Source organism: Scatophagus argus, chromosome 16 (genome assembly GCF_020382885.2).
Source record: "Scatophagus argus isolate fScaArg1 chromosome 16, fScaArg1.pri, whole genome shotgun sequence".
NCBI classification, from domain to species: Eukaryota; Metazoa; Chordata; class Actinopteri; family Scatophagidae; genus Scatophagus; species Scatophagus argus.
Genome location: NC_058508.1, coordinates 20,988,996 through 21,003,296, shown reverse-complemented (window position 1 = coordinate 21,003,296; position 14,301 = coordinate 20,988,996). Strand labels below are relative to the sequence as shown.

Sequence of the window (14,301 nt, the reverse complement as noted above, 5' to 3'; positions counted from 1 at the left end):
CATCCTCAAATATTTTGTCCCAAACCAAAAAAAATACTCAGTTTAAAGTGATGGAGGAGTAAAGAAACCGGAAAATATTTGTACTTAAGGAGCAGAACATCGTGGCAACATGAGACATTCTGCCTTAAGAAGTAATAAAAACGATTAATCGGTTATCAAAATAGTTGACAACTAATTGATTAGCTGAATAATTCCTGCAGCTCAGTAAAGCACAGATGCAATACTGTGTTTTCACAGGAAAAGTTGAAAAATACTTTACATTAATGTCCATAGGACGTTAATTACAGCTAGAGGAAGTACTCACATTTTTTACTTAAGTATAAATACCACAGTCTAAAAGTAAAAATGTTGAAGTATTGTCCGCAAAACGTACTTAAAGTAGTCATTACGGCTCCATTCACTGTATTTTATGAATATGGATTATTTGTGTGTTAAGTGTAAACAGTAACTAGTATCTCCAAGTGTAAATCAAACGTGTACGTTTGTTATTCTTGCTTGAGTCTGCTTCAGACTTGATGCTAAATGATCTTTTCCTCATGTGACTCTGCACTTCCCAAAGTCTCGTCTCATTTGGATTCTGTCTTCTCTGTGAATGTCACATCTCACACTCCGCACTGTTTCTACCCAGTGACACCTGGTATTTACAACTACCATAAAAACTTAACGGAACTGGATGCTCCACCGTGTGGTCACAGAGCAGACATTTTCCTATTTTAAAGCGTGGATTATTCCTTTCATTTTGTCAGCGTTAAAGTCATTAACCTGGCAGAGGGAGGTTGTTGGGCAGGTCCGTCACGTACGAGCTCTTTGGGGGGGGATCAAAGAAATTCTCAGCCAGCATGGTGCTGTTTGACTGTGAAAACTCAGCGCTGACTGGAGGGGATTCACTGGGAGACGGAGGAGAAGCGGGGATCAGTGGCCTGCCTGGCTGAGGGCAGCGAGGGAGGGGGGGTTGAAAGCAAACAGCCTACTGCCAGTGTGATGTATGTTTAAACCCACGGTGCAGAGCACAGACACCCAGCTTAAGATCTTTAACTGGTCTGAGCAGCCACGAAGGTCGACTCGAGCTGAGGCTTTATTAAAGAAAAACACAAGCTGTGCTTAAATGCCCATATGAAGGCAAGGAGCCCAGCACGGCCTCGAATTAAAAAAGCTACTTAATTTCTTGTAATTTTCACTGCTGGATACAAATGCAGACAAGTACAACTTGCTGTTGTACCCCTAAAACTAAATCCCTCAGCGTCTTTGAAAGGGTTAAATTATGTAAGTGCAGCTAAGCAGTAACACCTCACACAAAAACTATTTTCAGACGGGGCAGAAGAATGTGCGCACTCGTCAGAGGGCATATTCTTCAAATGCACGTGGAAGCTTCGGCGAATGAGTGCAAGCGTGAAGTGTGAAGGACCGGGCCATAACGATTAACAGGGCGTGTCCACACTTTTCAGACCGGGGTGGCCCGTGTTACACAGGGGTGGCAGCTTTAATCACTTCTCACGTCTACTTTAATGACTAATATCACAGTATTGCTTCTGTTTCGCACATTCTGCGTTCAATTTTCTTTTATACGTGTCATTTACTTGGCTCACATTTTTATCCAAAAACCTAACAAAAACAGCCTTACACACCCAGAATGTCCTCATGCACTACATGAGGAATGATTGCTTTCATCCGTGGGTCACTTCAGAAGAAGTTGATCCAGTTTGGATGTTCTTTATTCAGTCGGTCAGAAGTGTTACGTTCTGCTGATGCCTCTGAGAAAGCTAAGAAAATGGGGCAAATATAAAATCAGTGGGCATTTCATCACTTTGTATGGGATATAATCAGGAATAAAACACTTGATCGAGACAAAATAAAGAGTACAAGCTCAGTACATTCAGTACATGTGTAATTTATGAGCAGGTGACATTTAGTCAGATCATATCAGCTTTTTAGAGAAGCTGCGATGATGAGCAAACAGTAAAGGCTCATTTGTCAGTCGACCAAAAATAATATTTGAACTAAATTTTGAACTAAATTCTTCCAGAAATTTCACTTCACAAACAGGCTGATGTAATTTTAATGTTCTGTGGTGGGTCAGTGTAAACCGGTGGGGAAACTGGAGAGTTTAAATTGACTGGAACCGTGATGCGTCTTTATGATAAATGTGACATCAATCAGCTCCATCTGTTTTTACGTTCAGCCCGACGTCGCTCCGCTCTGTCCAGCTGCTCCGACCGATTCCTAACCGGGCCGTGAAAATCCATCATACCGGCCATGAACATTTATTGCTCCAATTCAGCTTCCCAGACACTGAAGTATGAAAATAGTGGCTCAGAAACAGAGGCCCGGTACCCGACCCTGAGGCTGACTCACTTTTACAATTTTTCTTCTTTAAAATGTGAGTCCGACGCCAGCTGAAGGCTGCTATTTGCCATGCTGTAACAATTAATTAGGAGTCACTCAAATTACCTGAGTGGTCCGGAGGAAAGTCAACCAAGAAGCTCCCACAAAGGAAGAAACTCAGACCACCCAGATCCCTCACAGAGCGCCGCAGCTCCTTATGGAAATCTTTTTTAAAAAAACAATAAAGTAGCTCAAAAAACCCCCAGAACAAAATAAAAGAGTCAGCTAATCCGGAGTGGAATCTGGAAAAAGAGAAATCAGTTGAGCAGCTTTCAGAGCACTAACGGTGGTCGATGATGTGGTGAAGGTTTTTTTAAAACAAAGTTCATATATATGAGGTTTTTCAAAGTTTTAAAAAACAACAATCACTCTTTGGTCTTTTGCAGGGTTTTCAGGTGAAAGTAGGCCGAGTTATGATGGTCACAGCGTGATATGATATCCTGTACTTCTTCCACTGATTGATTTCAGATTATGGTACAGGATTTAGCCGGACAGGATTGTGGACAGAAGATGAGTTCGGTTGTTTTTACTGTCTTCCTGAAATTCAGATCAGAATTTTTCCTCTCTGGGCTTCCGTACAAAAGACAGCAATTGCTTGCAGTGACTGCAATGACTGTCAAACTTTGCTAGTGGAACTTCTTTATTTTCCTCCATAATGTGGTATAAATACTTCAATGTAAATACTTCTGTGTGGCCGCTCTAGAAACACAGCTCCTGTCTGAAGTTTGATTACGAGGCTCTGGAACCATTTTTAGACTAAGAAGGTGTTAAACTTCACTGTAACAAGATTTAAAGCATCTCACCGTGACATCCGTCATCTGTGTTGTGTCAGAGGGTTGAGTCCGAATTAAACCATCGCTCTCCTCTGACTGATTTCCTAAGGTAAAACAAATCGATACCTGACAAACTGCCTCCTATGAGGCTGCGTGCTGGTCGATTTTAGAACAGCAGCCCTGGCTGAGAAGATCTGCAGCAGTGGATGAGGCTCTCAGGAGCTGACAGTGAATGATGAGCTGCCGGTCATTCAGACACGCTGAGATTGGCGTCTCCACAGGCTTAGAGGGCAGAAGAAACATGCTGGGGTTAGACTAAACAAAGCCCTGTCCACTCTGGCCTCTCCGGGGACTACAAAGGCCAACGCCGCTCCTCTCAGTCCACCGTGGACCCAGAGCAGCGCTCAGGGCAGGCGGCAGGTAAACCACTTAAAGGATTCAGATTATACGGTAATCAGCGGCGTATACTCCTCGAGGAGATGACGAACACCCTGTCACTTCAAAGATGTGGTTATCTGTCACATCGGTGCTTGTTTAAAATAAAAATTACAGCTCATTAAAGTAATCGAGGGCAAGAAAAAAAAGAGGATAGAATAACAAAAGGAAATGGTTTCCTGGCTGTTTTTTAAGAAACCGACATTGCTAAATATTTAGATTATTGACAGATCATGAAAGTATTCTGAGAAGACACATGGGCTCGTTTATGTTTTGATTTATGTCTCCATTTACTGCTGAAACAATTAATTGATTAGTGGGTGGAAATTTTCGCCATGGTTTGGTCGGCTTGCTAAACACCGTCTGGTTTCAGCGTCTGAAAGGTTTTGGTTTGTTGGTCACGTTGAAACACAGTGAAGATGTATGGGAATTACGAGACTGGACCAAAACAACAATCATCAGCTGCAGGTTTGCTTCACAGTTTTACTTTAACCTTCACATAACCTCAGCTGAAGTGGAAATTCATTTTAGAAGTCGTGTCTGCTTCACGATACTGAAACAAAACCTGCAGCAAATGTTTAAAGTCTGATCATATCTCAGACTGTTTTGGTGCTGGTGGATTCATCTTGTTGAGTTGTTGCCTGATCCTGGTCCTGGTTTCAATAAAACTGTTTGACTGAATTTAATCACGAATAGTTGTTGTACAATTATTTGAGGCTTTGCAAGAAAACAAATGTTTTGATTTCTTTAAGTAAAGAAGTGAAATGACCATCGCACCAAAAATCAGGCATCTTATTGGCACTACCTTCAAAAACAAAAAAAACAACAACAACAAAAAACGCCAGATGATCCTCAGCCGTCTTTGTTTGTTCTGACTAACTAACCAACATGATAATATATTGTCTAGTTTGACAGTAACTCAAAATTAAAAGAGTGCAGAAACGTGCACGTTTTGGTCTACAACACATCGTGCCACAGTGAACATGGAGGAGCTGAGGTTATTACGCTTCAAAAAGAGGGCGGCTTCAAGCAAGACTCCATCCAAAGTCTGAACGTTTTCTTCACACACGCTCAGATTTTAGATGAACTCGGCCCACTGATGCTCAAAAGGTCCAGTAATATTTGCAGAGTTCAGCCTGTCAGTGATTGTGTGCATGAGTCCTTATCTCGTGTTCGCCTCTGACAGTTTAGAGCCGCGGAGCTAAAACAAACTACAACATGTGGAATCACACCACCTAAGAACCGTGGCACCAGACTCATCCAGACAAGCCCAAATGTCAAGCTCTGTGAGAATCCAGTCTGCAGCTCGAATTCCTTTCAGGATCCGTGAGACGGACTAATAACTGTAGAATTAAACTAATTACAAACACAAAGTTAACGGCGGCAGAGCTGATTCGTGCCAAGCTCACGAGGCCCTGAGAGTCTGGACCTCGGCCTATCTCCCGATTCCAAAAACAGGCTAACAAAATAACTGGATTTAATGGAGGTGGATTCAATAATTTATGTACACAAGTTTCATTTTGTTAACTCGGTTTTGTTTGTGTGTGCACAGTGAAATCAAACAAAATGCGCAGCCACGATTCTGCTCTGTAACCGACACCGAGCGTGCAGCGCAGTCGATTAACGTGCATTTTTCCAGGAAAAACTCAATCAAAAAGACAGATTTTCTGTTGCCGTGGCTGCGGCCACAAAACACTTTCAATTCCTGCCGGCGTGTGCGCGGATTCAAAGGCGAAGCCGTAATGAACAGTGGCATTAATGATACTGCAAGATGTGCTCCCGCCGCAGCCCGGATCACTGCAGTTAACGGGGTTCGTAATGGGGTAGTTTTTCAGGCACGAGTCTGCAAAGAGCCGACGAAGAGCAGGATTCAATCATTTCTAAGTGCGTTACTGGAGAGCAGGAAGAGGATGAGCAGTCATTACTGCTCATTACTGCTGCAGAGAGAGAGAGAGCCATCAAGTCAGGAAGAGGAAGAGGAGAGCTTCATCTTTCGCTCTTCTGACTTATTCAAAATGAGCTCAGTGGACACAAATATGCAGCTTCAGGTTGAAATTCTCACTTTAGCTTATGAAAATGCAAATCACATGCAAACATGCTGAATTAGAGTTTCCACACGTGGAAACAAACCATGAAACCACATGGAGTTTGTTTCTTTCCACATTTTCAAACTTTTTCACGTCAACTAAAAGGTGACAATTAGACATTTTCACGACAAGACTCTTCTTTCATGCATGAATGAGTATTCACACATTTTAAATTGACTTTTTCCCACACGCTGAATTTCATACGTGAAATCAGAAGTTCCCACTCGCGTTCTCTGCAGCCTAATTAAAAAGGGGATTTCAACATTTCTAGCAGCAGCGCACAAATTCCATCTACTACCAGCAATCAGATCGAGTGCAGTGAACAACAGAGGAATGATAATAACAGTCGTACTGTCACAGCCATTGTGTCCCCCCAATTCCCACTCTGCCTGTGAAAGGCGACGTTATGAGGGTGAGCAGCCTTTGATTCTGGGAATCAGTAAATCAGTCTGCAGCCCACAATGAGACATCTCATTTGAGGTATTTGTGTATTTTGGGTTTATTGCTCCCAAAATGCCCCCTCCTCCCCACTCCATCCATCTCTGACCAACACAGCATTGTTTTTACTGGGGAATACACTGTTGAGAAGTTTATAGAAGAGCACTTAAGTTCACAGACGGGTTTACTGCTGGCTCCGTGCGCTTGGTGTGAAATAACAAACATTTCTCTTAAAACTGTTTCACTGTGGGTTTACTGAAGCAGTGGAGACACTGAGATTCATATCAGCACTCATTTCATAAAACTATTTTCTTGCACGGTGTCTACACATAATGCGGCACAGTGGTTAACATGATAATTAGGGTGCAGAACAGAGTAATGCAACAAACCACAGACTGAAGTTCCACCTCAGACAGAAAATTAGGTATGAAAATTATGTTACCAACACAGGATTATATGTGAAACTCTAAAAAATGTAAATATGTAGAAATTTGCAGTTTTGAATGATCCTTTATGATTATCTTAGTCCCTCGTTACAAGCTAACCGGTCAGTGTTTCAGGACCAGTTATGCATTTGTGAGGTCACACACTGATGTTGGACCAAAAGGCCTGGCTCACAATCTCCGTTCCAGTTCATCCCAAAGGTGTTGGATGGGGTTGAGGTCAGGGCTCTGTGTGGGCCAGTCAAGTTCTTCCACACCAAACTCATCCAACCATGTCTTTATGGAGCTTTGCTTTGTGCACTGGGGCACAGTCATGCTGGAATAGAAAAGGGCCTTCAACAAACTGTTGTCACAAAGTTGGAAGCATAGCATTGTCCAAAATGTCTTGGTGTGCTGAAGCATTAAGATTTCCCTTCACTGGAAGTCAGGGGCCGAGTGCAACCAATGAGGAACCACCTCGTAAGGATTGGTGTCTGGATACCTTTGTCTATAAAATGTAAATTTAATAGAATCCACTTTTGAAATAATGTGAAGCATTCGGGCAGCATGTCTGAGTGAAAGTTACTGAACAAATAAAGTTGAGTTGAAAACAAAGTGAGAATTTAGTCTGATTATCAGGACCCAAACACATACACCAGTCATCAGAATAATTTGAAAGATTGCTGTATGATTTAAAGCTGCTGACTAAACTTTTCCAAACATTCAAAAGCTGTTCGGAAAATCTCAAAAATACATTAGTCATGAGCGGCCAGGACACCAGTCAAAAGTTGCTCTGCTGTTTCTGCGGGGGTATCGGTACGGTTTAGTCTAATCCAAATAATCACCGAAGGTAAAGCTGCACTCCAAGAAAAGCACTTGGATGGTGCCAGCGCAAATCGTGCTATTTATCATACCTCAGAAAACATGTCTCTGCATTACACTGCATTACACTGCTTTACACTGTCTGCCACCTAAATAAGACATGAAACGCCTCGGCACGCACAGCGGATTTACATTCATGGTAAAGGAAGAGAAGAAATCATCTGCAGGAGCAGCGGCGATATCGTTACGTTTAGACAGAGTGAAGAATCAGCAGACCAACACATCATGGGGAAAATAAAAATTACATTTTCATAGGAGTTAAAACTAAAGCTCGAACGATTGTGGATCTCTCAGGCCGATATTAAGGAGCAAAACAAAAGGCTGGATGATATTCTTTAAATGAACAGGAGCGGACTGGGATGATGATGATGATTCAGGACAGGAATCGAACACCAGTTCGGTCTCCACTTCACAGGTCATCACGTAAGCTGTAATGGCTGCACCCCATCACTACTGCACGGGCTCTGGCTCCAAATGACATCACCAGAGCAAGATGGCGACGCTCGTATCCGGGATGTTTTGGCATCTTTATGTGTGTCAGTGGTCCAAAGTGGCAAAATGGTGCAGGCATCTTTCCCTCAAATATGTTTGTGTGAAAAATAAAATGCTGATACTGCCAATAACGCTTTAGTTCCTCTCCTGAGGAGGAAATGATGCGAAACATTTGCCAAAGTGCGGCAAACTGAAGAGAGAAAGCACAGATTCTTCCTCTCGGGATCCAAAAAGAAACGCTTCACCTACTTTATGTTCAGCCTTTTGCGCTGCTTTGTTTCAAGCTGCTTGGCTGACTGCGTGTCTGGCCTGCTGATTGCACTGATAGACATGGAGGAATCTGGCGCTGGCTGCCAGAAACCACAGAAGAAAAAGGAGAGGACCCTCCAGTCTACGCCGGTGGGGAGAGGTAAACACAAGTAGTCCCTCCTTGGTATGCAGGGCTTATGTTGGCCCGGAGAGGAGCTGCGACTCAGAGGAGGTGCCAGTCTGTGGTATGCTCGGTAGAAAGCACAATTATTTTTAATGAACGCAGAAAAGAAAAACACCCAGGAAAACAAATAGCTGGCATTAAGTGTGCAGCCCATGAGCATGACTCTTATGCAATCAAAGGCATACGAGCAGAGACAAGCAGCAGAGGTTTTAAATTTAGACACACGTTCAGTGTGTACAGTAAAAAGAGGCGGTTTGTCTTAATTGCAGTTTATCTCCTTCTCACCACTAACAGCTTTCTTCCTCAGAAACCCTCCACAGAAATGACAAACTGTCAGGAACAAAGTTCACAGGATAGACCAGTATGTGGGCGACAAAGTCAAAAGCAGCATCTCTTAACTCGGATTCGGGTCTTCAAATTGTCTTTCGCAGAAAGCCTGCTTGTGCGTCCGTCCACACCAAGAGAAAAGCCTCAGCTCGTCTCGTCTGCTGGCCCCTCAGTCCAATACGATGAAGTGTTATTAGTGTAGGTGAAGAAAATCCCACCTTCACATGTTCCTTTGTCAGTGATGAAATAGTCCACATTAAAGTCCCCTGCTTCATCAGCTGCTCAGAAGAACGCTGCAGAAAATGTTTTGCAGGCAAAGAAAGTTCATCCAACCTTCCATCAGCCTGAGGGTGAGGAGATAGTGACTGAACTTTCATTTTTGGGTGAACTTTTCCTTTAAGCAGGTACAAAAACACCAGCGGGTATTGTCAGTCTGCCAGGAATGGGGGTGGAAAAACAAAGCTATAGCAACCAAAATCAAATCTTTTCCATTTGGCTAAAACCTTGAGAAATTCGGAGGGCCGTTACATTGTGTTAACGACATCTGGATATTCATAAAGTCATGCTGAAGTCCGTATGTCACCAGAGCAACATAAAGCAGAATCCATAGTTGTGTTTCCGTATAGTCTCCTAAATGCACCCATAGATCATATCTAAATTACACCGCCTGAAGACAACTCCCTCTTTTATGGGAAACCACTCATCTGAATAACCACTTGGGCTTCGTACAGTTTGATGAATTATCTCCACCAGGGCTGAATTACCTCCAAATGTTCACGGTTTGATTTACTCGACTGAAGGCGGGCGACAGAAGTACAGCTGGGCCGCTACAATTGCTAAAGTCGACGTCCGGCTACAAACTGCATTATGTAACTCGTGAATAATAAGCAGACATCAGAACTTTATCAACCGGTGTCCATCCAAGGTCATCTTCTTTTCTTTACACTCGGGACGTAACCACAGTGTATTCGCGGCTGTTTTCTAGAGGTCGAAAACACAGAACTGAGCCAAAAAAAGTTACTTATGACATGACAGCTCATAATTTATCACTGAAAACTACATGTATATAAACATACCACACGTGATGCACGATAAGGGTTTCTTTCAGCCAGTAAACACACACGTTTACGCAGACGTGGAGAAGTTCTTCAGCGTTTCTGCCACCATCAGTGTTTCGTTGTTGTTGTTGTTGGTGCTGCAGGCTGGATTTTTCACACCACATGTCGCTGTAATGTCACACTGGATGCCTCCTGAAGCTCCCCACACCACTTACAGCGTCTGCCGTCTCAGCCAGGTGTGCGCAGGTGAGCAGAAAGGCAGGATCTGACCTCTTGTTGGCGTGGTTGGCACAAAGAGGTCCATCACGTTCTCGTGTACAACAGACTGGGATTTCAGGTTCTCCTCCAGAACGAACCTCTGCCTTAATGCTACAATAACACATCCTGTCTGATCAACTCAGGGCAAACTGGCCTTTTTCTTGGCGTGTTAGCTGACGAGCTAACACCAGGAAACTTGTGGTTTGGATGCTGGCCTGCGAGCCATCAGAGTGTCCTGACATCACAGGAAACGGCAGCACTCTCTGTCACTTTGTGACGCAGGAAACTTAAAGAAAAAAGAAAAAAGAAATTCAAGCACTGAAACTGATGCCTTCAGTTTCCCCTCTCGATGAAACGAGCTCAGTGTGCCTGCATAATGCAGCCGAGGGCCTTCCACCAAAATGTGGCCCATTAGCACAGCACAGCGCACAAAAGCACACACACACACACAAAGACTATCCAGGGTCAAGGATTCCCTTGAGTCCACCAATATCTCTAATAGTAATCTATTAAAAATCACAAAAAAAAACCCACACACACGTTGAAAAATAGGTTTCCAAGCAGAGCCATTATTTTGTTACCTCTGGCAGACAGCGAGGCACCTGGGAAATCTGAGCTGACGTTAAGGGGCAGCAGCAGTCCAGCAGAAAAACTATATCACTTTCTTAAGCTAATTAGCCCTGTATATTACCAATCAAAAGAACCTCACTCCGAAACACAACGGCCGGCCAAGAAATATATTTGTCTTCCATTTGAGAAAGACTGGCAGTGGAAGGACTGAATATTATTCACTCAAAACATTCCAGGGGATGAAATGCTGCTTTCAAACGGGATCTCAGCGTCTGATTTTTGTCACTGCTGCCGCCGCCGTTTTCCACCAGACAAACGGATGGGAACGCTGTTGAAACCAGAGCTCGACCTTAACATGCAATGTCATATCACTGGTTTGAAACTGTACGACAAAATAAATATATAAATAAATAAAAGTTTGCCTGGATTTCTCTAAAATGAAAATTTTGTCTAATAATACAAAAAAGTAGGAAAAAACAGAGTGAACTTTTCTTTTATTGAATCTGAACTTTGTATTATGGCTCCATGAGGCTAATAAACTCTGATTTATGCTTTGGATTTTTCACTTTATTTTTCTTCTAACAAAGAAAATGTGCAAAGAGGTTAAAAAGTAATGGTAAAACAACATTTTCGGCATTATGTGACCCCCAAACTGTCTCAACACACACAAGTCCTTTAATTTAAGTACATTTTCTGACTGTTTGCACTGCTGTAAGATGCAGGACGCTTTTCCAACGTGATCTCACAGGATGGCGTAAATAAATAACAGCATGTTGTGATGAAGTACGTCAAGCTTCTCCCTGTTAAGATAAGATGAACTTTATTGATCCCACGGTGGGGAAATTCACTTGTTGTAGCAGCTTACAAGAACAGAAAAGAATGCAAAAAGTGTGCAAAAACAGTTACAAAAAAGTATAGAGGTAATAAATGAACAATTTACAAGTACAGTAAACACAGTACAACATACAGCTATATACAAGTCCTCATAAAGGAAGAAAAGAAGACTAGAGCATTGAATCATACAGTCTATGAGTCATGAATCATATATCCAATAGTGATCCACTGTGGATTCAACGGGACACTTGGGACAAAAGAATCTGAGTAAATGAAAGACTTTTATTTGACCAATCACACCTACAGAAGGAATTTGCAGCAAGATTACACCTGAATATGTGATTAAAGGCTTTAGCCGACTGTGTATGCAGTGTCTGAAACTATGCAAGAAGTCCACTGTTAAACTTATCACTGCTGAGAGGTTCAGCTGCCTGCATTTATTTAAATCTCTTTAAAAAATCTTTTGAATTTTGCCGATTTTCACAGTTCTGTGCACTTTAAAACAGTCAGTGCACAGCTTCCACCAGCAGGGGGCGCCAACACATCAAAGATCCGAGCTGTGGGCTCATTCAGAGCAGCATCGTGTTGTGCTGTCAGCAAACGGACCCGTTTAGAAGCAAAACCTCCACAAAGCTCTGACAAACCTAAAACCAAATCATCTGCTGCCTTGATGTCCAACTTGAACAACACACTTTAGTCTTTGCTGGAGGGAACTACAGCTTTTTGTACAAGAGTAACAGACCTGATTTTGCCTTTTTGGCCTTATTGAAATCACAGGATGACCAAGAGCGACATGCAGATTACAGGAGCTGTCATCAACCGTCAGCAGCATTCGATGACCAGTTTCTAAAAGTATTTTTCAGTGGAGGTGAATTCCCATTAAAACTGTCTCGTGTCACAGCTGCTGTGGTTGTAAAAACAACAGCAATTTTACATATTGTTTGGCTCTGTGTGAAACATTTAACAGTCTTCATCAACAAAATTATTTTGAACCAAAATGTCCCAATGTGGATCCTCATCTCTATCATCCTATCACATTTTCACCTAAAAGGTTCTGGTTTGTGTTTCCTCATCTCTTCAGTCAGACCTTAAAACAAGATAATGTTCCCTCCTTATCGGTTTCTCAGACCATGAAGTTTCCACCAAATTATTTAAACCTGGAACTGAAGGCAACTAAAACCATCTCGACACCCCCAGCATAGTGACCTCACAGGAAACGACGACCATCTTCTTCCCTCAGGAAACATCTGGGCCAACACTTCAGCTTTACATCTGATCAGCAGAGAAAAAGAAAAACAGGGAGGTGGTGGTGGTTTTGGTGGGGGTGGGGGTTCAGGTTCCCGTCCTGGTTCCACTCCTCCTCTGTGGCAGAGGACCAGGGAAACCAGGAGGATCATGGAGACGAGGAAATGACCCTGTAGTTTCCCCTAAGACGTCCTCTGAGGCAGCAACACGTGGGCTGTAAATCAGGACTTTATGAAATAAAATCATCGTGATGCGGTCTGGTTGATGATGTGTTGGCACCAGTCAGGGCTCGTCGAGGACCCGCTGAACCCTCAGTGGTTTTACATGTGCAGTCTGATCCTGGTCCAAGCAGAGAGACCCGAACTCAAGAGCGAGACTTTCTGTGTTTATGGTGAAACATTTAAAAAATTATTCTTTCACAAAAAGGTCTTTAAGCGGACGTAACTTAAATGTTGGCCCTCGGGACTGCGGTGCGGCCGACCGGACCAGAACTTGTGGTCGCTTACACAAACCCGTATGTGTAAGCGAGCGCTTTTACCTGTTCACGTTTGGAGTCCATCTTTAAACTGACCACAAAACGGTAAAAAACGTCTCCCAGGACAAATGTTTAACCCCTGACAGACTGGTGAAAGCTAAAACACCACATCGTTTTCGTCCATGTTTGTTAGCCGGCGGCTAGCATGGCGTTGAGTTACAAACAGAAACGGGACCAGGACAGGAACCCGGTTCGCCTAAGTTCGGGTTGTAACACCTGACTCTAAAACTAACCACAGAGGACACGTTTACTCTGACCACGAGTTCATGAAAAGGGTTCACAGTGCGTATGATTCAGTTTGTTTGTGGCTCTTACCTGCAGCAGCACCTGAGTGGCTCTGAGGCCCTCACTAGCAGCGAGGCTGCCCGTCCATGTGCCTGTAAATAACTGACCCAATGACGGGCATCATGTCAGTACGATGTGGCCTGAGCTGCAGCAGTTATAGTAAAGCAGTTTCTAAGTGAATTCTGAAAAGGCATAATGTTGATGTAATGTTAAAGTGGCATCCTGAGCCAGTGGGCTGAGAGATCTGGTGGGACGGAAGTGTCACGTTATTAACAGCTCATCGGCCATTTTGGAAGGACCCCACCTCACCTGTACGACACCCAAACTCAGATTTAGTCTCAACCCGTTCAGCTCAGTTCAACCTCAGCTCACCTTTGGACAGACGAGAGACATTTTTGAGAGGCATGTAGTTAAATGAGACGTTTTATCAGTGATTTGGCTACCATGTGTTACACAGTGAGAGCCCACACACAATATCTGGATCTAACTGTATGTAATGATAAGAGCGCCACCTGCTGGCTGGTTACTGTTAGAGTCAAAAAGAAATAAAACCTTCAAAACACACAGATTAAGTGAGTTTATCATGATGAAACCTTTTGTATGTCACACATTTCTGATGACAGACGAGCGTCAGTACTGACATACAGCACCCAGGAAAGACTTGAAGAATCAAAGCACAGCTAAAAATTAAAATGAATTTTGTCTGTTTTTGCTGGATTTGTTATCATGTGCTGTTCAGAACATAAATCTCTAGTAGACCTAAAATCAACAATTTGGAACTTTTGCTGTGCAGCTCAGCTGGTTTTCCGTCACTCAACATCGTTGGTGTTGCAGGTTCAGACGTG

At 43.1% G+C, this 14,301-nt stretch overlaps 2 protein-coding genes across 5 annotated transcripts in view; both read right to left on the bottom strand.

Moving 5' to 3' along the window:
* The window catches only part of rbfox3a (RNA binding fox-1 homolog 3a), a 450,354-nt gene extending 436,843 nt beyond the window's left edge, over nt 1–13,511 (bottom strand). For all 4 annotated transcript variants that reach the window (XM_046414287.1, XM_046414282.1, XM_046414288.1 and 1 more), the window contains exon 1: nt 13,487–13,511. The gene's annotated coding sequence lies outside the window, so the exon portion shown is untranslated. The remainder of the gene's footprint in view (nt 1–13,486) is intronic.
* The window catches only part of nog1 (noggin 1), a 30,023-nt gene extending 16,510 nt beyond the window's left edge, over nt 1–13,513 (bottom strand). The window contains exon 1 of the mRNA XM_046414290.1: nt 13,487–13,513. The gene's annotated coding sequence lies outside the window, so the exon portion shown is untranslated. The remainder of the gene's footprint in view (nt 1–13,486) is intronic.
* Nucleotides 13,514–14,301: the final 788 nt, after the last annotated feature.